Source organism: Petaurus breviceps, unplaced genomic scaffold (genome assembly GCF_028583685.1).
Source record: "Petaurus breviceps papuanus isolate PSGF00001 unplaced genomic scaffold, PetGlider_PUasm1.0 171, whole genome shotgun sequence".
NCBI classification, from domain to species: Eukaryota; Metazoa; Chordata; class Mammalia; order Diprotodontia; family Petauridae; genus Petaurus; species Petaurus breviceps.
In genome coordinates this window covers 22,868,449-22,892,900 of record NW_027185754.1, presented here as the reverse complement: position 1 = coordinate 22,892,900, position 24,452 = coordinate 22,868,449, and the positions used below count along the sequence as shown (strand labels likewise).

The window sequence follows — 24,452 nt, the reverse complement described above, 5'->3', positions numbered from 1 at the left end:
TGTCTGCCTCCCTTACTGTCTCTGGGCTGAGTTCCCAAAGTTGTTGCTGTTGTAGCCATTGTTGCTTCTGAAGAGTGTGTAGGCTCTGGACAGACTTCCACCCTTGTGCTAAAAACTTCTGCTGACTTCCTAAGCTTTCTTAGGGCAGAAAAATATCTCACTCTGACCTTTTATTGATTGTGCCACTCCAAAATTTGATTTGAGTTGTTATTTTAAAGTTGTTTGGAAGAGGATGTCGAAAGAGTTCAACTGGGTTTCCTCTAATTGACCATCTTGGCTCCTCTCCCTCTCAAAGCATTTGTTTCTTTGGGAAGATTTTATACCTTTTGTTCTAAACTTTATTTGCCTTCCAAGTCCTTCTTCTAAGGCTCTCATTTGTTTTTTAATTCCTTTCTCTAGCATTTCAATTTCACTTATATTATTTTCTTTTTTAAAAAAATATTTTTCCCAATTGCACATAAAAACAATTTTTAACATTAATTTAAAAAATTTTGAGTTTCAAATTCTCTCCCTTCTTCCCTTCCTTCTCTCCCCTGTGAGATGTTAAGCAATTTGATAAAGGTCATACATGAGTGATCATGCAAAATATATTTCCATATTAGTCATTCTGTGAAAGAAAACACAGACCAGAAAAAAAATAAAGTAAAAAATAGTATGCTTTGATTTGCATTCAGACTCCATCAGTTCTTTCTCAGGAGGTGGCTAGCACATAATATCATTTTCAAGACTTTTGTTTCATTTTTTCTAGGATTCTAGTTGACTTTGTGACCAACCCATATTTTTCAACATACTTGTAGGTATTCTGGGATTATTCTCTTTTTCTGGGTTAATTGCTGGGAAATCCCTGGCTCATGATATCTCTTTATTTGGGGAGTCTTTTGGTTAAATCATCCTTTTAGCCTTACTTCCTCAATTCAGACTTTGTGTTAGAGGCAGACTCTCTGAACTTCTGGAAGAAATATTAGGGCCCTGTATGGTACTGGTCTGTATTATCTGGGACCCTGATTTTAATATTTTCTTGGAATTGAGTGCTGTTTTCTTCAAGGGTCACAAGGGCACTTCAAACTAGAGAGCTGAAAGCTATCAGCAGATCATAATTTGTCTGATCTAGAGGATGATCTGGTTGCTGTCCTCCTGGATTTTCCAGGATCTGGATCTTAGTTTGGGTCTAGGCAACACAACTGCAGACTTGTCCCTGGGTGGAACTCTAGTAGAAAGTTGCTATTGCCAGCCACTGTCAATTAGGTGGAAGGCTTTGCAGATTCAGAGTGACAGAGTTGGAGGTCTACCAAAAATATGGAATGCTTCATAAATTTGCATGTCATCTCTGTGCCAGGGCCATACTAATCTTGTCTGTATCTTTCCAATTTTAGTATATATGCTGTCAAAGCAAGTATCTTCACACTTTTATTAAGGATACCAGCTTTTCATGTGCAGGCCATTTTCATAAAGATTTTATAAAGATAAGAAAGTAGGCATGGAGTCAGGAGTTATTGATGTCCTTTGGGTTGCCATTTTTGGTATTAGTGCTATCTGTGATTTTTTTCTTTTGGAAAGAAATTCCACTCCTTTGGAATTTTCTCTTTTAGATATCTTCATTGCTAGGGTTTCTTCCCTTTCCCCTTCTGTCATGCCATACCATTAAAAAAAATTATAAATATAGCTAAAGTTGTCTCTGAAAGCCCTCACTACGTACTTAACCATTGCTGCAACAATCACTCTTTGCCAAGTAGGGAATGTACCAGGACACCAGATACTATGGAGAGGCACACAGGCATATACAATTCTCTGGCTGTCCTTCCAAGATTTAGCTCATTGGGGGAGAGGCATAAGGATCCAATTACTTCAGGAAGTTCAAACCATAAAGTGCTGTCCTTCCTTCTCCAGACTTTTTCCTGGCTTTTGTTCTACCTAAACCTAAATTACCTAAAGGCAAATAGGTCGGTCAGCCTAATCAAATCTACCAGCGCTGGTAACTGCCTTTCATCAAGATTGTGCAGCAGAAAAAGAAATGAACTTGTAGCTAGAGCAATGAGTTCTCATTCCAACTCTGGGCTTTACTATTTTGTGTCCTAGGGCAAGTCATTTAATCTCTTATTTCATAATATGTAAAATGGAGTAGAACTAGTTGACTTCTGAGGTTCCATACAGCTTTAAATCTACATTCTTATGTTTATTTTAAAACATCCCTAGAAATGCTACCCTGCAGGCATATGGACAGTGCATTACAGCCCTACTCTGCTGCTATCCAGCTCTCTAGTGCTGAACCAGGCAACTACAGTACTCTGATTTTCTATAAGTGCTATCCATGGTGCTTACTACTATCTTTTCTAAGGACCACATTAATGCTTTTCAATTTTAACATTCTACAAAACTATAATGCTTAAGTATATCATGGAATACAGATTATAATCTCTAATTGTATCATGCTTGAGAACACAGATTCATGTGACCTTTTACAAAAGTTTTATGTTCAGAATTCACTAGGCCTAAGTGATGATCTTAGATAATTTACTTGTCAATATTCACAATGTCCCTCCATAAAATCCTTATCTGATGTCTCTTTGTGACATGGAGGTGATGCTGAGTTCTTGAGGACTGCTTTAAATTCAGTACTGGTGACAGACAGGGCCAGCTTTCTGAAGACTACCCTTGCTGAGCACAGAGAAGTTTATTACCAGTAGGTTTGCTTAGTAGATGATACAATCCTTAGTAGGTCATACCAATCCATGAAAAAACAAAATAATTTCCATTTAAGTCCTGAGAGTAACTGAAGTTAGCATTTTATCATTAGGCCAACTATAATAAATGTCATGTTGCTGGATTAATAGAGTTCATAAGAATCTAGATTTAATTCTGAATAATATTAATTCACAAACATTTACTGAAGCACCTATGATAAAAAAAACTCCATCGACCAATATATATTTAGCATCTACTGTGTGCCAGGTGCTGTGGTTACAGAGACAAAAACAATACATTCCCTTCCCTCAAAGAGCTTATATTCCTCAAAACATTGTAATGACCATTTCAAGAGACACAATGAAGAACAAAACCTGGTTCTTCTTATAAGGGGTTTTCAATTTAGTAGGAATGGGGAGATAATATATGCATAGAAATAACTATAATACAATGCTGAATATGAAAAGTACCATAAAATATGTATATTCTAAATACTAGGGAAGAGATTAATTTGTTAATTGCAATAGCAGGCCTGGAAAAAAAATTTCTTCCTTTAGACTTATGACAGTAAAAAGAGGACTGGATCTGGAGGCAGGAGAACTGAGCATCAACACCTGTTTTTACATTTATTATCTGTGTGATCTTCATGGGCAAATCACTTAATGTCTCTGACTTTCAATTTTTCTATTTGCCATAGAGGGATAATTATAATTGAACCACATACCTCACAGATGGAAAGCATTTTGTAAACCTTAAAGTGCTATAGAAATGTAAGTTACCATTATTGCTTTTCCTAATTAAGAAATCTTGAAGGAACTGGAAAATGATGAAAATGATTTTTTTCTTACCAGTGCAAGCTTCTCATCTTGGTCTGTATTGCAAATATCTTATGTTAATATGATTTGAAGTTGATTCAATTATTTGTCCCAATTTCATAGTCATAAGTAAAATTCAAAATTACAGAAACTTATTTTGCTAAAATTATAAGCATGTTATAGAAGAGAAATATCAGAAATAAGCTTGTTTTAGTTAAATAAAACAAATTAAATGTCCGTTGTTAAATGTAGGAAACACTGATCTCCTAATTCATTATAGCAAGAATATCCCTAAAATATCCATAAATAACATTTTGATTTGGAGATAATTCACTTCTAATGAATTTCATTGTTTGTAAAAAAAAATCAACAAGCACTTATTGAGCAGGTGTACCTGTACCTGCTTTGTACAAAACCCTGGACTACACACATCCATTTTCTGAGGTTGCACAATTTATCTCCAAACTCCTAATGCATTAAAATAAATCTCTGCTATAAAATGTAGCTTTAAATATATCAATTATAAAAATGAAATGATAAGAGTGGCTAGTATACAGTAAAAGACTAGAAATCAGGAAGCTACTACTGGCTATCATTAACAGTACAATTATAGTCAAATCATTTCCTCTCTCTGGATCTTAATTTTCTTATCTATATGATTAATGGATTTGACTTGATTGATTCATTCAACACACATTAGAACAATTAAAAGTGTGGATGTGTGGATGGCACTGTTCTAGGCTCTTAATATACAGAGGAAGAATAAATGATCACATATTCTCTCTCTCTCTTTTTTTTTTAAGCAATTGGGGTTAAGTAACTTGCTCAAGGTTACATGGCCAGTTATTTCTGGGTGTGGTGTTGAGTGTCTGAGCCCGGGATTCGATCTCCAGGTCATCCCGACACTGGAGCCGGTGCTCTTACTGGCTGTGCTACCTGGCCACCCCCACATATTCTCTTAAGAAATATTCAATTTATAGGCTGAATATGGGAGATACCATGTATACAAGTGAATAGGAAACAAGGAGCAATCCAGATGAAGCTTTCTGAGAAAATATGAGGGGAAAAGAAATCACTTTTAGCTGAAAGCAAGAATTAGGGAATGCACCTACAGAGAAATTGGTTTTGAATGAAGAGAAAAATTTCAACAGGTAGCCATGGAGGGACTACATTTCAGACAGAGGTGAGAGAGGACAGGACAAGATCTAGAAAGAGGTAGAAGTCATGCCTGGATGGAATATAGAGTGCATGAAGTAGAATGAAATAACTCTTGAAAGGCAGGTTTGAGCCAGATTATAGAAGGTCAAGGGGTTTGTATTTTATATTAGAGGAATAGGGAGTCACCAACCATTTTTAAACAGCAGTAGACTTGGTTCAATTCATGTATTAGGCACATTAATGATGTAACGGTATGTTGTAAAAGCTGAAATAATTGGGCTTGTCTCTTAAAAATAGAAAAATCAAACTTGAAAAACATTGCACTCACATGAATTCCTTTTTCTATAACTTAAGAGCAGGATCAGAATTAAACTTTGGGGACAAAATCTTAGTTTTGAATATGGTAGGGGTTCAGTGTTCCTTACTTTTGATTATTCCTGAGAAGAATGCTGCAGGAAAACTTGTGTATAGTTGGCCCCCAAATATGGGTGGCATAACTCTTTATCAAATCACTGCCCTATCTGATTCATTGTCCTGGACCACTAGGTTACAAGCTTAAATAAAAGTGATTCATTGTGTACTAAAGATTAAAAAAATAGTGTTTGTATAAAACCACATTTTAAGGCAGTAGATATCAAGTCAGAAATATTAATTGCTGTTTTCATTAAAACTTTCTTTAGGGGAAAATAGTCATTGTAAGGTTTTTTCAATCCTCTGTAATTAGATTTTTAATGTAACAGTCCATAAACATATTTTTTTTGTCAGATTATTGCATTTTAATATGATAGAGTAGGGGTGATTTTTTTAAAAGGAAGATTGGAGAAGGGAGAGCCTGGAGGCAAGAGACTAGGTTCAGAAGCTATTATAACAGTCCAGATGAGAGGTGATGATAACCTAAACAGGGATGTTGACTGTATGAGGGGAAAGGAAGATATGGACACAAAAGATTTGGGAGGTAGAATCATCAGGATTTGGCAAATGATTGTGAAGAAGGAATAGTTGAAGATGACTTTAAGGTTATGGGTCTGGGTGATAATGATGATTTCAATGGAAATAGATTAGGAGAGGAGAAGGGTTTTTGTTTTTGCAAGGGGATATTAGTTCAGTTTTTAAAGGTCCCTTCTAACTAATTACATTCTTCAGAATCTCTGATTTAGCTCTGAATTGCGAAGATAATATAAAATGAATGTGTCACATAAAATGCATTTTAAAAAAGGAAAGAGCAAAACAGAATAGTGTAATAATAACGATGATGATGGCTTACATTTATATAGCACTTTAAGGTTTACAGACCCCCTTCTCTACACATCCCCCCCTCCCCTTTCACTTGATCTGAAAGACAACCTTATGAGTCTCTAGAGATATTATCTCCCTATTACAGAAGAGGAAATCGAGGCTCAGAGAAGTAGTTAGGAACTGTTAGAAACGGAATTTAAACCCAGCTCTCTCCTGACTTCAAGTGCAGTACCCTTTAACTTGCACCACACTGATCTTCATTGGACTAGGAGTGTAGGCCAGTTGGAGTTCCAATCATGCCAAGAACTTTCCGTGTGACCTTGGACAAGTCTCTCCCAACCCCCTATGCCAAACTCATCTAAGTAATTTATAAAGTGTCTTCCAGTTCTTACATTTTATGCTCTAAGGTTCCTTACAACTCTATCATGCTATGACTTCAATTGATCCCAAGTAGGAAAGAAAATTGATTTGATTTAAATCAAAGCCAGGCCAGGAGGTGTAAGGGGTGCAAGGCCTCTCCGAGGGATCTAGGAATCAGTGTAGAGCTGTTTTGGGTGGAGAGAGTGGGGGCCAGGCTAGCCTCCAAGCTGTGCCAAGCGATGGCTGGCGTGGGGATGCACTAGGAGGGGAGAGCTCAGCCCCACTCACTCACCCCTGGGCCCTTTACTGGCTTGCAGCTCTTGCTGTTGCGCACTGGGGGCTCGGCAGGGATGATTTGCCTATCCCCGCCTCTTCTTTAAGATGGTTGGTGAGAATGTCTAGCTGCGGGCAAGGATTGGCTGACGATCTTGTCGTTCTGGCCCTGGAGCGGACGTTTCCCGCTGCGGCTGGGCTTGGGCTTCGGCTCTGCTCCCGCGGCTCCAGCGGCTCGGGGTAGGGCTCTGACCGGGCTCGAGCCATCTCTGGCTGCAGGCGCTGCTGCCGCCAGCCCGCTGCTCTCGGCGTGGCCATGAGGAGGCGGCGGCGGCCGCTGCGGCCTGTGTCAAGGTGACCGGCCGAGACTGCGGCGGCCCCGACCACGACAGCTGCCCCGACATTGACAACGGCCCCCGGGCCCAGTGCGGGGAAAGCCGGGAGGTGAGATTCAGTCCTGGCTAAACCCGGGGCGGGGCAGGGTGGGGCCGGCAGAGAGGAGCAGGAGAGATGCAGGGGGCGGGGCCCGGCATGCGCGAGCCCGGACCGCAGGTGCAGGGGGCGGGGCGGCTAAGGGTGTAGGAGGCTTCTCGCCGTGAGGGGCGGGGGGTACTGGGGGGGGATCTCAGGGGTGGGTGGCTATAAGAGCAAGGGCGGACCTACAGGAGCAGGGGGTGGGATATCGATGAGAGCAGGAGGGGCCTACAGGTGTAAGAGCCAGGTTGGCAATAGGAACGGGAGGGCCTTACAGGTGTAGAGGGCTGGGCAGCTAGAGGTACGAGACCCTACAGGTTCAGGGGGTGGGGCTGCTATAGTTAGAGGCTCTATGGGTGCAGGCTAGCGTGGTTATGGGGGTAGGAAGAGGGAGGGTCCTACAGGTGGGGGAGGAGGGATAGCTAGAAGTGCAGAGAGGGCCCTGCTGGAATATGGGGCAGGATGCCTATAGGTGTAGAGGAGGTGAGGGCTAAGGAGTGAGGAATGAGAACCTTATAGGTAGAGGAGGTGATATGGATGGAAGGAAGGAGACATTCAGTTTATAAAGAAGAGGATAGAGTGTGGGAAAAGCACCCCAAGGAAACCTATACGTCTAGGGGGCAGCCTTGGGGTTCAGGATCAGAGAACCAGGAGATACAGGATTCCTATTAGCTTGTAGTGTAGCAGAAAGATCATTAGATTTAACATTAGTCTTTGGGTTCTGTTACTTACTAGCTGGGTAACCCTGGATAAGTCACTCAGCTTGTTTTGAACCTTTTCTCATGTATAAAATGAAGGGGTTGACTAGATTTCCAGGGTTCCTTCCATTTCTAAATACTGTAGTCATAGAGACATAACAAAGGCAGGCTCAGCAGGTGATACAGGTTCAGAGGGCAGAGGAGGAGTCTGTAGGTACAGGGGATGGGACCTGGAGAGAGAGGGCCAACAAATGGTGGGTGGAAGCCCATGATCAAGTTATGGGGCAAGGGCATCAGATACATGACCACTGAGCATTCTTGCATCCTTATGTCCTACTTTTTAGAATGTCAGTCGTGAGTTGGCAGAGGGACTTAGGCATCCCTTATTTCCTGAGCACTTCTTTGAGGGAACCAAGCTTTGGGTTCACAGGTGTCAACCTTATGACCCTGTCCTTTAGCATTCTAGATACCCTGGGCTTCTGGATGAGGTAGTATAGGTTTTTGCTGCACTTCTTACCAGTTACTACCTAGGGTAGCCCCCAAAGGGCTAAGAATGTGATGATTCCTGAAATTCTGTGTTTAGATGGATTTCATTTAAATGGAAAGTAGCTTTTTTCTGACGCCCTTTCCTCTGGGTTGGCAACTCCCCGCATAGTTAAGAGCCTAATCAAGGGTTGGAGTGGGAGGACACCTGCTGATGGCCTAGATCAAAATAAGGTTGAGGCTGAAGCCAAGAGAAAGCAAGTGGTAGAGTGGAAAGAAGAGTGGAGTCAAAGAATCAGGGTTTGAATCATGACTCTGTGTGACTGAGGCAGGTCATTTAATTTCTCACCTAAAAGTGAGAACATCAGACTAGATGATAGCTAAGGTTCCTTACAGCATTAAATGCTATAAATGTTGGCTTTTGCACAGAGCAGTGGTTACATGAGAAAAGCATTTGTGCATTCAAGGAGTAGCTACTCAGCTACTGCTGAGCGTGGTAAACTGCCTTGATGGTTTCACACACCAGGTGTTTATTACAAAGTAATGCTGATATCCTTTCTTAATCTAAAAAGACAGAGGCAGCAGTCTGGTAGTGGAGAGAATACTGGGTATCAGGAGACTTGGAGTCTATTCTAGCTTCCCTTCTCTCTAACATGCTTGTGTGACCTTGGAAGTACCTTCCTTTTGGAGTTTCCATATCAAAAGAAGTGAGAGGCTTGATCCTTTCAGTTCTAAAATAACATATTTTGGCCTTGTTTTCTGAGGTTGCCCGGATGGACTCTGACTTTGTGACTAGTGTAATAAGGAAATTCTGGAGATGTAAGACCTTATCTACTTCATAGTGTACTCCTACAGATATGTCCCTAAGAATACGAGGGAAGACAATGCATGGAGAAACTGCTTATGTAAAAGTACATTTTAGGGCCATACTACTCTGCCATGAGTAGTATGCTTTCCTTTTCAAGACTGTGAGCTATAGTGTAGTTTAAGCATTAGTTTAGGAATATGAGCCTTGAGAGTCTGGGTCTCTCTTTTATTTATCTACTGACTGCAGGTTACCACAGAGTTGGAGAGAGCCTGGTGTCCTAAATAACAACATGGTTGGCAGCAGGTATTGCCTTCCTATTCCCAAAGTTCAAATGGCCTGATGTCTATTCCCAAAGGTCAGCTGCTCTGATAGTGGTAACAGTATTTGACTATTCAGAGTCTATCTGCCCAGGGACTGTCATAGAAATTTAGCTTAAGTTGCATCTGGCTATACTTGATCTCCAGGCATTTTAATTATTCACGTGATGGTAAAGCCCAGCACTGTATCGGATGCAGGAGTTCTATGGTAAGGTGCCAATGATGATGAAGAGGATGATTATGATGAGGATGATTTGAGAAGCAGTTATTTGGGTAAACAGAGGAACTTACCTCAGAACATAGTTCAGCCTGGATTGAGAGTAGGAGCTGGTTGAAACTGGAAAGACTATAGAAACTTTATCCAGATATCAGGGAACTTCATCTATAGAAAACTGGTTTTGATATCTGTGACGACTGTTAGCACCTGACACTAAGAAGTCACATGTCATAGGCCAGAAGAAAAAGGTTTTATTTTTTTTAGAGGGGCTAGGGCATGTTGAAAGATGCCACAGGAAAGACCTTATTTTCAAAAATATCTTCCTGGGACATTCATGAACTTTTAGATATTTAGGATTAGAAGATGCCATAGATTAGGTAGACTCACAGAGTCTTTGAGAGAAGAGGCCTGGTTGGGAAGGGGTATCTAATCCAGCCTGTGCCTGAAAAGGAATCACAATTTATGTCACTCACAATGGTCATTCAATTTCCCCTTGAACACCACCATGGATAGGGAGCTATTATTTTGTGAGACTCCATGTGCACTCTTGGAACAACCAATTGAAAAACATTTATTGAAAGACCTCTTTGCGCCATGGGACATAAAGGTGAAAACAAAACAATCTTTGTCTTCAAGTTTGAATAAAATCAACAAGCATTCATCAAAAACTTATGTGCCAGGGACTGGACTAAGTGCTAGGGTTACAAATAAAGGCAAAACACTTTTTGTCCTCAAGGAGCTCATAGTCTGATGGGGAAGATAATGTGCAAAAACTATGAACAAACTGTGTGTGTGTGTATATGTATGTATAATACACATATGCATATATGTATACACACAGTTTTATATACACAAAATGATATACATATGTGTGTATGTATATATATATATACACATGTACACACATACGTAATAATACATACATAATACACACACATAAGAATTTTGAGGTGATCCTGATATCTGACCTGAGAGAGTGAAGCACTAGCATTAAAATGGACTGGAAAAAACTTATTGCTGAAGGTGAGATTTTAGTTAAGACCCGAAGGAAGGCAGGGAAGCTAGGTAGGAGTCAGGTTGAGGAGAAAGAAAGCATTCCAGGCTTGGGGGACAGCCAGTGAAAATTCCTGGTTCAGGAGACAGAGTGTCTTATTGGAGGAATAGCAAGAAGACCAGTATTTCTGGATTGTAGAGTACATGGATCAGAGTAAAGTGTGAGAAGCCTGGAAAGGTAGGAAGAGGCCACATTATGAAAGACTTTAAAAACCAAACAGAGTATTTTATATTTGATCCTAGAGGCAAAGGGGAGCCCTTGGAGTTTATTGAATAGGGGAATGCCCATCAAGTCTAAACTTTAAGAAGATAACATTGAGAGCTGCAGGGAGGATGGTACTAGTGTGTGGTGATTTGAGGCAAGGAGACCAACTGGCAGACTATTTCAATAGTACAGATATTAGGTGATGAGGACCTATACCAGGGTGGTGGCAGTGTTGGAGAAGAGAAGGGGAATATACAAAATATGTTGTGAAGGCAGAATAGGGACTTGGCAACAGATTGGGAAAGGAAGGGGTAAAAGCATGAAGAGGAGAGGATAACGACACCTAGGTTGCCAGTTGGGGTGACTGGGCGAATAGTACTGCCCTAAAAATAATAGGGAAGTTAGAAGAGCAGAAGGTTTTTCAGTGGAAGGATAATGAGTTCAGTCTCATACATGTTGCATTTAAGATGTGTGTGGGATATTCAGTTAGAGATGTCCAATAGGCAGTTGGAAATGGGAGACTGGAGGTCAGGAGAGAGGTTGGGGCTGGATAAACAAATCTAGGAATTTTCTATATAAGAGATGGTTAACAAATCCATGGGAGCTGATGAGATCAAGCAAAATATAACTCATATACTTTGGGGAAAACAATATGTACATATGTTAAGTACAAAATATATGCAAGGTAATTTGGGGATGGCAGGTACAGCTAGGGAGGTACTGAGAAACAATTCATGTATGTGGTGGTTGACTTTTGAAAGAAACCAGAGATTCTTCAAGGCAGAGATATTGAGGCTATTGTGAAGAGGGAATGCATTCCAGGCATGAAATGAAGTGTACATGAAAGGATGTAATATTTAATAACCCTGGAAAGGTAGGTTGGACCCAGATTTCAAAGGGTCCAACCTGAAATGCTCCCCCCCCCCAAAGAGGAATTTGTATTCTATCCTAGAAACAATGAATGGGGAGGTACTGTACCTTTTTAAGCTGGGGAGTGAATTTGGCAGTTGTGAGGAAGCAGGACTGGACAGGGGAGACTTGATAAGGGACCAATTAAGGGGCTATTACAGCAGTCTGGGCCAGAGGAGATTAGGAACTGAACTACAGGAATTTTGGTGTGAGTGGAGATACCAAGAATGATGGGAACAACTCTAATTCTTATGAGTTTTTTCTCACAACGATTTGAAATCTGCTTTTCCACAATTTTCAGCTCCTTTTGCCAACTTATCAACAAGTTCCTCTATTATTTGGAATCTGAGGACATGGCTTTGAATTCTAGATCTGCCATTTTTCTGCCTGTGTGACTTTGGGCAAGCCAGTTAACCTGTCTGGGTCCTAGTTTGCTAATCAGTAAAGTGAGGGTGTGGGAGGTTGGATTACAAGGTTGTCTGCAGTCTTTTCCAGTTCAAAATCTGTGAGCCTCAGGTAGGCAGAAAACCTAGCAATCAGTCATACCTCATTGTGAATGGATTCAATCAAATGCTCATTGTTTTCTGTGGGAGATAAACCCTTGAAGGAAGGTGGGGGAGGGGTTAGTGAGTCATACCTTATACCTAAAAGAAACCTTAAAGATAATAGCTCAAATGTGGGGTTTTATAGTTTATAAAGGGCTTCCTTAGACCAGCCCTTTGAGGTAGGTAATGCAAGCTGTATTATCATTCCAGGGCTGGGATTCCATTCGTGTAGGGAATTCCCTGCAAGTAAATTGCCTCTGCCAATGCATACAACCTAGTCTTAGAGAGTTGTCTGGGGGCACTGAGAGGTTGGCACAACCCATCTTGTTAGAAGCGAACATTATCCTAGTTTTGTGGAGGAGGAACCTGAGGTCCACAAAGTAAAAGTGACTTGATTTAAGGAGGATTATTTTACAGTCTGGGGCACTTGAGGGCAGCCTAAGAGGAGCCAGGTGGGACAGAAGGAATGAGAAGAGAAATTGGGATGGGAGGGGTTGATGTTGATGAAGACACATTCATATTTAACCATCACCTGGACAAAAATGAGCCTCCTGGAATTCCTTTGAAATTTTTCTCCTCTGTTGCCTTTGGGCCTTAGGCCAGATGTTGGTTGTGGGTTGTGTATGCCTGACATTTTTAAGCCCTCCTGACTTGTTCTTGCCTGTAGTACAGTTTTTTTTTCTATTTCACTTAAAAGACAACTGACCTGTGACAATGTTGAATTGTAATTGAATCTCACAAATTTTTGTTGACCTCTGCTGTGTATAAAGCAGTGTGATGTTAAACAAATAGAAACGGGTGCCCCTAGTGAGAATTCCTGAGGGTGCATACTGACTTAGAAAATGACATATTAACATTATCTGTGTTTCATTGTATCTTCCTTTTGTTAAATATTTCCCAATTACATTTTAATCTGGTTATGGCAGCACTCCTGCCTGTGGGCTGAGTCTTTGACATCTGTGTTGTAGAGCACTGTCTTTGGTACTAGGGGGATATAAAGTTTAGATAAGCTATAGCCCCTTGCCTCAAGGATCTCAAATATATAGCTAATATATGAAGATATATACATGAGTATTTTAAGGATGGCGAACAGGAGATAAATGTGGTATTAAAGTCAAAACCTTGAGTGCTTGTGTAGTGGAAGGAAAGGTCAGGAGCTAGCTGGGCTGTGTCAAGAGTTGGAGTAATGGTAGGGATATTTTATATGCTATGATATTATTATATATTACATAATATGTAATAATTATAGTTATATAAAATATAATTTATTATGTATAATAATTATGATTATATATTATAGTTGTTTTGCAAATGAAACTCAGAGCCAGAGGGTGAAATAATCTTCCTAAGATCACACAGTTAATAAATTGCAGTGTTAAACTTCAAGTTCAAACTTCTTGCCCTCTGTTCTTTGTAATTCCATCTTTGATTGGTTCTCTGATCAGAATATTATAAACATCTCTCTTTGGCTATTGCAGTCATTCAGAGTTTATTTATATAATAGTTAATGGCACATTCCAGTGCTTCCTTGGAAGAGTTTGTGTTGAAGATGTGGTTTGTAAACTATAGGCCTTCCCATTTAAACATCAAGAATTTTAGTATATTTTTTCTTTTGTTATCCTGATTGTAAAATGGAATATGTATAGGGACTGGACCTATGATTTTATTGGTATTGTTGTTATTGAGCCACTTAGCCCTGTCTAACTCTTTGTGATCCTGTATGAGGTTTTGCTTTTTGGCAAAGATATTGGAGTGTTTTCCCATTTCCTTCTCCTGTGGATTAATGCAAACAGAGATTAAGTGACCTGTGAGGGTCACAAAGCTAGTAAATTTCTGAAGCTAGATTTGAATTCTGTTCTTCTTGCCTCCAGGTCCAATGCTCTATCTACCAAACCACTGAGCTGCCTTTTCTAGGTTGGTGTAGGGCCTATTAAAGTTTGTGCTCTATTGACGTAGCTTTTGAGACATCACTACTGTGCTATTATGAGGCATCAGAGGAGGACTTAAGTAGAAGGGAGGATTGACAGACATCTTGTCCAACCTGTACTTAAGAAAGAATACCAGTACTTCTAACATCCCTGAAAAGTCATGATTCATTCCCCCTTTGAAGAGCTGTGTCTCTCTCCTTGTCTGAACTATTTGATTTTGGACAGTTTAAGGAAATGTTTTCCTTGTATCAAGCTAAAGTCTGCTTTTCTACCACTCTCATCCACTGGTTCAAGTTCTGCCTTCTCATGTTGTGCAAAACAAGTATAATCTCTTTTTCTAGATGACAGCTCTTCAGATGTTTGAAGACAACTATCATGTTTCCCTAAAGCCTTCACATATTCAGGCAAAATATACCCTGTGATTTCAATTGATTTTAATATGGTGTGGTTTCCAGTCCTGTCAGCCTTCTTGCCCTTATTTGGACATGGAATTTTTTTCAGTGTATTTTATAAAATGTGACAGTGTTTAATTCAGTCCTGCAGATGCCATCTAATGAGGGAAGAGGACAAATATTCTCTTTCTCTGGATATTATTATGCCTTTGTTAATGTAGGCCAAGATTACTATGGGGTTTTTGGCCACCATATCCCATTAATTACTCATATTGATCCTCCAGGTGTTTTTTACACACTGTGTAGCATATTTTACCCATCCTATACATGTGCAGGTCATTTTTTAAAAAGCTCAAGTGTACACTAACTTTGGACTTATTACCTTTGACTCATTGTTCTAATATATCCTGGATCCTAATTTTTCATGCAATGTATTACTAGCTAGATCTGCTAGCTTTGTTGTCATTTAATGTCGACAACAAGGCTGTGGTGGAACTAACTAGTCAGCTTATGATAATGTGAATTAATGTAGCATATGAATGCTCTGTCTACAAGTATAGATCACAAACTATCCGAGTTACTTTATAGTTTACTAATACTTTTTTCCCTCTCTATGGCTGGGTCTCCTTAACTTATCCAGGCTAGTATAGGGGCCACTCATGGACTTGGTACCACTTGGGTCAGCATGGAAGTTCTGACCTGCTCCTTTTCTCACCTAGACTGGTTCACAATTGTTTATGCAGCCTTGTATCCTATCACCCCCACCCCAATACCCAGGGTCTCATTGCATGCCAAACTTAGTTTAGATACCTGATTAGTTGCTCCAAACTTCTGAACTCGGGCAGTCCACCAGCCTCAGCCTTTCTAGTAGCAAGGATTATAGGCATGTGCTACCGTGTTCAGCTATATGATCGTTTTATGGATCCTCTGTGGAAGATCCACCCAATATACAATATACAATATGCCTTTCTGTGACTCTTAATATTTTGTGGCTACCAGAGTAGTACTTGAAGTCTTTCTTTTTATTTCTCATCCATGATCAGTTCATGATCAGCTAAGCTTCTCTAGGCAAACTGATATGCTTCAGTCTCCTCAAGAAATTTATGATCTCATTGATGTAGGCATTCTCTCCACAAATTCTATCACAGCTTCTTATCATATGGGATTCTTGTCCATGTCCTTCTATGAATCCCCTAAAATCCATTACATATACTAGGTTTTTCTTCTAGAACTTGAGATACTCTGTAGGAATCAACACAACATACACAGTCCCTGTCTCATCCCTTACTCCTACTAACAACCAGTCTACTTCCTTTTCTCAACATACATCTCAACATTTTCTTATCTTATGCTATTCTTTATGCGGAATTCATCATTGTTGCAGACTGTAATCACCATGTGTCTATCCATTGCCCTTTGGAAGACCATCAATTTTGATTCCTCCAAGATTGTTGTATTCTATGATTCATTACAGCATCATCAGGACAATGTTGGTGCTTAAAAAGATGGCTTTTTGTTTAAGAGAGAAGCATGAGGTCATTGAAAATGCTGTGCCATTCCCAAACGCAGTCTAGCATGCTCCCTTCTTCCTAATTTCTGGGCACAGTTCAATGTCAGTCCATAGTATCTGTTCAAGATATACTTATACTGATGATCAAGCACTATGGACTAGCTATCCAACTTGTATATCATAGTCTGGTCAATAGATATTCTTTTCCACTGTGTAGTTTTTAAAGTTGAATTCGAGTTTATTCTAGAACTCATTAAGAAGTTCTGAAATATTTTGTAGTCTTGTGCAGTCAGTCTAATCTAAACTGTAAATGGGAGCTGCCAGAGGACCCCACTGCCCATAGGAAACCCTCTTCCATTTGAACTCTGTGCTGAATATCTTCCATGACAATGATAAACACCTTTAGGAAGAACATGTCTATTAAATCATAAAACAGAGTATTGTAGAATGAAGTTATTTCTATTGAGGAATAATCTTTTATGATGGTAATATAACATGGGAGACACCTTTTTGGAGGACAACCAAATCAAATGCTTTCTCATAGTCAGCAAACAACAAACAGTGGGATCTTGTATTTTCTGCCCTTCTGTATAAATTTCATGGCTGTAAAGATGTGGTCTTCTATAGAATGATGTTTATAAAAGCCAGATAATTTCCTTTTTTTCATTTTCATGAGGGATGCCCTGGATAAATGTATAGACTATTCTTATAAAGATTACTGATTTTTCATCAGAAATATCTATGATTTTTAAGAATGCAATATCTTTCCTTCTTTCACATATCAGTCATACATAGCCCTGGTTATATCTCCTCCCCTTCTCAGGTAATTGTAAAGTGAGAATACAGTGCAACAGAAATAATTGAAAATATCAGATAATAAAAAATTATTTCTAAAAACCTTTCAGGTTCTTCCCCCCCAGTAGGTTTACTTTATTAATTGTGATGGCAATGTCCCTTTGGGGAACACTTAATATTTTTTAGGGGCAGGAGAATCATTAACTGTTTTTGTGTAGTGTGTTTTTTTCTCTCTTCAAATATCTGCAGTAATTTTCTGAAACTTATTTTATAAAGATGTTATATTAACCTTAACAGTTTAATGGTTTTAAACTGGGAATCTCAACCCTTACCGCACATGAGGGATGGGGAATATAGGAGGCAGGTAGAAATATTTTGTAGTTAATGGGAATGCAGTTAGCAAGTATCTGCTAAGAAAAATACACTTAGATTGTACTAATACAAATTTCCCCCTACTATGGGAGGTTGGATTGTGTTAATTATACTCTCCTCATATATCACTGAAGTTGCTTATAGCTCTTATTTCCCATGTCTTAGATTCTTATTTTCAGAATTGTTTAGTTGGGGTCTCCCTGAAGTCAAGGAAACCATTTTTCAAGGCATTTTTCAATTTCATTATTCCTTGTTCGAATAAACCTGAGTAAGTTACTTCAATTCTCTAAGTCTCAATTTCCCAATTCTTAACATAGGAAACAGTGATCCTTGACTTATGTACTTCATAGAATTTCTGTGAGGAAAGCGTTTTGTAAACCATAAAGTGTTATTGAAATGTGAGAGTATTATTTTTACAGTTAAATAAACTCCCCCTCCCCCATTTAGGGCATCTCCTGGTGACTTTCTTATAGCTTGGGGAGCGACCCTGGGTTCTCATAGTCTATTTCAGCAGAACTTAGTTTCCATCAGTTTCTACCAAGCTGACAAAGCCTTGAGTCCAGGACTGATAATGAACTTTGTCCTCTGAACAACAAACTAGCCTGCTTTGGAGAGGTTTGGCTTATCACCAGGTTGTCCTCAGGGTGACAATTTTTTTTCCATAGCAACTTTCCAAGACTGTATGCCAATTTCACTGGTGGAAGGAGTGCCCCACACCAATGAAACCACAGGTCATTTTAAATATTTAAGAAATAAACTTTTACTTCTTTTGGAAATGTACAGAAAGCTAATATTCCCTTGACCTAATTATTGGATTCAAATGAGAGCAATCATCAAACATCATGGTATTCTCTTCTTTAGGCTTTTTTTTTTTTATTACACAGTTAAGACAATTAATTACTTGGGTATTCAAAACAAAATTAAAATTCCTGTAACCTTAGTGTTTAAGAGATTCTTTGAAAATGTTCTTATTAAGGATGAGGAGAGTATAATGAATTTGATTAAATTCTAATTTGGTAGAACCACATTAATTCTCATTTGCTCTTGTTTGAGCCTGATAACTAGGTCAAGGGAATTTGAGCTTTCTCTACACTTCTGAACCTACGGAATGAATTTCTTGTTGTTGCTGTAAACAAATGAGTTGTAAAAAAGAAAAACAAATAAAAAGTACTTGGCAAGGTACATCAGGACATGGTTTAAATTCTCATAGTTCCAGTTCCTCTTATGGAGTAACAAATTTAACTGGAAAATACTAGACTTTTGTTTCTAAGATGCTTTTGGTGTTTCATCATTCCCAATGCTAGTTTTTCCAAAATAGGTAATTGGAGTGCAGTAGCCCACATGTCCCTGTGGATGCCTGATACAGAGCCATCACTTATTGGCATAACGAGTGGGTTTTGAAGTAAGTTTTCATTGGAGAAAGGCTTTTGAATAATGGATCCATTTTTCTGGGTTTTTGCCTTTGAGATTACAAATGAAGATGATGAATTGTGAAAAAAGTGTAGCCAGGTTGAAACTATGAGATAGAGACATTTAGATCATTGTAAGGCCTAGGCCTATCATTTGTTAAACTTCAAAGATATCGTAATCATTGTAGAACGTGGCAGTTTTCTGATCAGATATGTCTATATGCAGTTAAAATTCAGAATCATAGGGCTTGAAGGGACCTCAAAGACAATTTAATCCAGCCTGTATGTAAGGCCATTTAATCCAAACCATACCTAAACAAAGTTCCTATCTATAACACTCCCCAACAAATGACCATGAACAAATGACCTGAAGCCCACTACCAAACATGCTTGAGGTCTTCCTTTAGACTTTTTTATCCTTCTTAGGTTGTCTTTCTACTATAGCTTATTCTTACTATATGATCAGGCCATTTCCTTTTCCAGTTATATATTTGTATATATGCATATGTATAAGCATATGCATATATGTATATTCACAAACACACATGTGTATATGTACACATGTTATATGTTTTATATAAATATTCTTCATGTCTTTTATTCAATTTCTTGTGCACAAGACATCATTGGTAGTATAAACTACACTATTTATACCACCATGTGTCTTTCTATTGCTCTTTTGGTCATCTGCAATTTTGATCCATAAGGGGGTCATGATTCACAGCCATATAGTATAGAAACATGGGCTCTTTAGTAGGGAACAGCTTGGGATCATTGAAAGAATTGCACGATTTTCCCAGTGTGACTAAATTTTCTTCATCTATGTAATTCTGGATTTAGCTTATGTTTTGCCTGAGAGACCTGTCTAAGATACTGATTAACTCAATGGACTTCCAGCCCAACTACATGCTAAAATCTGTACTATACACATTTTTTATCCACTTTGTTTTCATGAGTAGATAACTAGGCTAGTTTTTTTTTGTTACAGTAACAACAGATCTCATTAAGGAGTCCCTAATAGTGTTCTAGGATTTGATGCAAAAAATAAAATCTGCAAACAGGAGCATTTGGAACACTTTCATTGTCTCTAAGGAATTCCTCTGATGATGTAATTGAACAAAATTTCTCTCTCTATATTTATCTAATGCTTTAACTATCAAGGCATTTCATGATATCATTGGTGTATTTTTGTTTAGATTGCAAGATCTTTTTTTGTTCAAATTACTTTGGAACTTTGAGAAATCTGCAATCTCATTAATGACAGTCCTCCTTTCACAGATGCAGGTTGCAGCCCTTAATGAGGTGAAGAGGCTACTGAGGTCCTTACAGACATAGATAACAATTGTATAGACCAAAAAGGCATGAAGGGGTTGTGATTTTTAGGGTGTTCCAAAAATCTTAGTGCCATTTTAAGCTACTAACACTTATGGAGGAATGAGTGCTTAGAGTAATGAGATTATGGATCTATTAAAGAGCACAAAAATATACTATTTCTTATTTGCAATCCATCATTGGTGTCATAGTGGAGCCTGTTATATCTCTGATATGTCTTTCCTTTGCCCTATGAGTTATTTGTCACTTCAGTTTTTCTGAGATTCTAAAATTGTTTTACACAATGGCAGCCATGTAACATTCTAGGAACACAGTGCCCTTAAAGACATGGTCTCTTGGAGTGGCAGTTTGAGAACAGTAAAAGAACCTTGTGATTTCAAGATAGGCAATTTCCCAGATGTGATCCAGCCTAACTTCTTCTTGTGACATCCTGGGCACATAGACAATAGATTTTCTTGTAGTTCTGGGGAAATGATTCTTCTATGGACGAATTTACTGATGTTGGCTTCTTCTAGACTATTGTAAGGCAGAATAAGAGGCAATGGATAGAAGTTGAAGAGGAACATATTTTGTTTTGATACAAAGCAAAATTTCCTAACAATTTAGATAGTCCCAAAACAAGTAGCTTCTGTACTGTTGTCTTTCAAGAGGAGCCCAGGCTGAATTTAGGAGATGATCCTCATTCTGAGACTGCTGGCTCCTGTTGATCAAGGAAATGTTTGAGTCCAGATTAAAATGCAAAGAGGAAATCGTTGGAAACAATATTATATAGAGAAACATCCATTTTGAGGACAGAAGGAGAGGAGCCAGCAAAAAGAAATGGAGAACATGAAAGTGATCTTAGAACCTGCAGTGATGGAGCTGGACGGATTTTAGATCCTTGGAACAGGAAAGGACCTTAGAGATGACCCAGCAGCTAGACCTATAGGCTAGTGTAACCTAAGAGCCTAATTCTGTGTATGAGGTGACTGCAGGCCCAATAGGATGAAACCACTTCAAATACATAGTAAACAAAAGCTTTTTCTTTTATTTTGAACGGGTTTTTAATTACTTGTTTTCCTAGAAGAGATAAAGATAGAACTTCCCCTCAGAGGTAGAACTTAGTAAATGAAGGTAAATTGAGAATGGCTATGAAGGAGCTGTTAAGGAACAATGATGTTTAAAGTAGAATAAAAGCTCCATCTTTGTGGCAAAATGGGACATGAAGAGCTACTTGGTACAGTGGAAAGAATATTGGTTCTAGAGTTCAGATTACATATTTGATGTATGACCTTGAGTAAGTCATTTGTTCAATTAGGCTTCAATTTCCTCATCTGTAAAATGAGGGGGTTGGATAGGATGCCCTCTTAGGCTCATTCCAGCTCTCAGTCTATGATCCCGATAGGTTTGGGCAAGAAAAGTTGTGTCATGATGGTTTTATAATTTTAAAAAAAGTTTCTCTTTGAGGAATGAGGTTGTTTTCTATTCATGCTCATGTGACTCATTAGGAGGGATTTAAGTTTATCTAAGAATTTCCTGGGATATGATGGTATAATCTTTCTGAGCTTAAATTTTCTTATCTGAAAAGTAGGGATAATAAAATCTGCCTTGCTCTGAGGATCAAAGGATATATAATATATGTATGTATGTATATGCACACTATATATTTACATGCATGTATGCATGTATACATGTGTATGTACACATATGTAAATGTCAAGTCTTTTTTTTTACAACACTTTAAAAAAACCCTGTATTTCTTCCTTCTAACTGTGGAAATTGTACCTTCGTCATGCCTTTTCACATAGTTTTTATGAACTTCTGTGACCAAGAGGAAGGTGGCCTGGTGGCCAACCTTATGGTTACCAGTGTCTTCTAATTTAGCTAAGCAAATACTCCACAATTAACATATATTCCTTTGCTAAACCTTTCTATATTGGTAGGACCGTCCAGAATTGGTTCCTTTGCTGAAATTGATTTTAAGAAATCAATTTCACCACCATTCAGAGTAGGACTTTTATCAAGCTGTGCTCTTATAACTCAGTTCTATTCATGTGAGATGGCATCAGATATGTTGCCAGTTACTAAACAAATCCTCTTTATCAAAAAGGAGTGGCTCTGGGAAGTTCTGTACTCCTGATGGTCACCTACCATCTTCCTGAAAGGTGTTGCGGAAGTTCCAGGTCCAATGAGCAGAAACAAGAGAATGTTGTACACGGTAACAGCTGTATTGTTCTAAGAACAACTTTGAATGACTACATTATTTTGAGTATCATACATACTCTAATCAACTACAAAGCATCTATGAAGTTAGATACTATCTACATCCAGAGAAAGAACTGATAAATAGAAGTATGCATACCATGGTTTTACACAAACACATATGCATATGTGTGTATATATGTATATGTAGCCTTCTCTAGGATAGGGTGGGGAGGGAGGGAGAAAAAAATTTAAAGTACATGGCAAAGAACAAAAGAAAGCTTAGAAGGAAACACAGAAAAGCAGGGTAGCTCTGAAAATGACATATAGTATCTATTACATAGTTTTTCAAAAAAAGGAAACAGTACGAAATGGAAATTCATGATTTTATATTGAATCCTCTTTTTATGTTGTACTGTGTACATGGAAATGTTCTATTTCTTTGGTCTTTTTGTATTTAAATTCAAAATGAATAAAATTTTAAAAAATTCCAGGTCCTCTGTGGTTCTTAGAGAATGGGTGACCTTCCATCTCCTAGTGCTAACTCTTTGGGTAGCCATACTTGTCTCATTAGTATAATGGTATAATTAGTATGGATTTACCCACGTAAAAATGGCCTTTGAGCTCCCATCTACTAGAATAATCCTACCTCCTTCTTAGTCTACTGTATTTCACTGAGCCTTAATTATTCATTATGTGACCTTGTTGTATGGAGTTGGCCACCCATAAAGAAAGGCCTGCTCTACTGTATAGAATATTTTTTTTTGTTATATGGATTCAATAAAAGGAATAAGCAGTACATAATATAAAATTTATCATGCCTTAGACTGCCTTCCCACAGCTTCTCGAGCCAGGCTGACATTAGGCAATATATAATAAGCATTCTCTGAGCCCAGATATTCTAGCAAAGATCAACTGCTTTCTCCCCAGAAGTGGTAAAAAGAGTGAAGGATGTGCAACACAGTTCCCAAACTGTATTTGGTGTATGGCCTCTCCAAATTAGGGACCAATGTCCAGATCAAGGGCATAGAATGATTAGGAGATAGAAACAACTTTCAGTGACACCATGTTTTGTGCTTACAGTTTGATCATGGGCAGAAATCTCCTATTCTCTCTGACTGCTTCCTGCCTAATTTATTGACTACACTAATTCCAACCATCCTTTTGACTTCTCCATCCCTAGTGGAATGCTGGGGTGTAGGTAGGGGGAAACCAGGTATATAGAGAGATTCTGTCCTCCCTCATTGGTTTCTTGCCATGTCTGTCCCTTTTAGTCCTTGAGCTCTCCTTTGTCCTGTCTTTGTAGTACATTAATTCTGTCCAGGTCTCTTCTAATCAACACCCTCGCGTTCCTGATTCCCACCCAACAGGAGGAACTATAATTCAAGAGGGACAGGTAATATTCATACATTAGATTGATAAAGCATTTATTAAGCCTTTTCTCTATGCCAGGGACTATATGCTAAGTGCATCATATATGAGAACTATGAATGAAATCTCTAGTTCTTTCAGTAGTTTTTGACTTGTATGTTGCATACTAAAATTTCAAAGTGTAGCTCAAGGTCTAGTGGGAAGAATAACTTCAAAGATCCTGTTAAAGTTTATCCAAGAGAAGAGACAGTATGGTAATCTTTAAATACTTAAAGGGTTGGCCTGCGGAAGAGGAATTCCATTTGTTTTGCTTGGCCCTGGAGGGCATCAGGAGGAAGGCAAAGGGGGGAACTGCAAGGAGGCAGATTTCTAAGGGAGTCAGGGAGGCTCAACATAAGGGAAAACTTTCTACCTGTAGATGTCAAGTAATGGAATGGTCATCCTCTGGAGACAGAGCTCCCTATCATTTCAGGCTTTCAGTTAGAGACTGGCTTCTCTTTGTTGGGGAAGTTGTGGAGCTAATTCATTAAGTAGGAGTTTGGGCTCAGTGTAGACAGCTGAGATCCCTTCCACACTCTGCAGGTCTGTGATTCATTTAATATGTTCCATTGATGCTCTTTTTGTTGCTTTTTTAGACAACTACCACTTTGCAGGTACCTCCCATAGTTTCCAGTCCCCAAATCGAGTCCTCCCTTGTCACAGAGGAAAACAGTTAACCAAAACAAGCCATCTCAGCATTGGTATATGACAGAATGCATAAAATGATGCATCTATAGTCCACTCCTTTCTCTGAAAAGGAAGGAAATGTTTTTTTCATCTTTTCTCTGAAACCAAGATTGCATTGTACATATTAATTTAAAATAAAAATTAAAAAATAGTGATTTTAATTTGTTGTTTCCATTGTTTATTGTTCTTTTGGTTCTGCCTAC

The 24,452-nt window shown here is 38.7% G+C and overlaps 1 protein-coding gene and 1 non-coding gene across 3 annotated transcripts in view; one reads left to right on the top strand and one right to left on the bottom strand.

Annotated features, from left to right (window-relative positions):
• Nucleotides 1-1,290: 1,290 nt before the first annotated feature.
• Nucleotides 1,291-1,393, bottom strand: LOC138157319 (U6 spliceosomal RNA). Its single transcript, XR_011167357.1, has one exon. It is a non-coding gene; the product is annotated as a U6 spliceosomal RNA (small nuclear RNA).
• Nucleotides 1,394-6,743: 5,350 nt separating this feature from the next.
• Nucleotides 6,744-24,452, top strand: part of RALGPS1 (Ral GEF with PH domain and SH3 binding motif 1) — a 624,901-nt gene continuing 607,192 nt past the window's right edge. Inside the window, exon 1 of one of the 2 annotated variants that reach the window (XM_069082704.1) lies at nucleotides 6,744-6,968. The gene's annotated coding sequence lies outside the window, so the exon portion shown is untranslated. The remainder of the gene's footprint in view (nucleotides 6,969-24,452) is intronic. The other variant, XM_069082705.1, reaches the window with a different exon arrangement.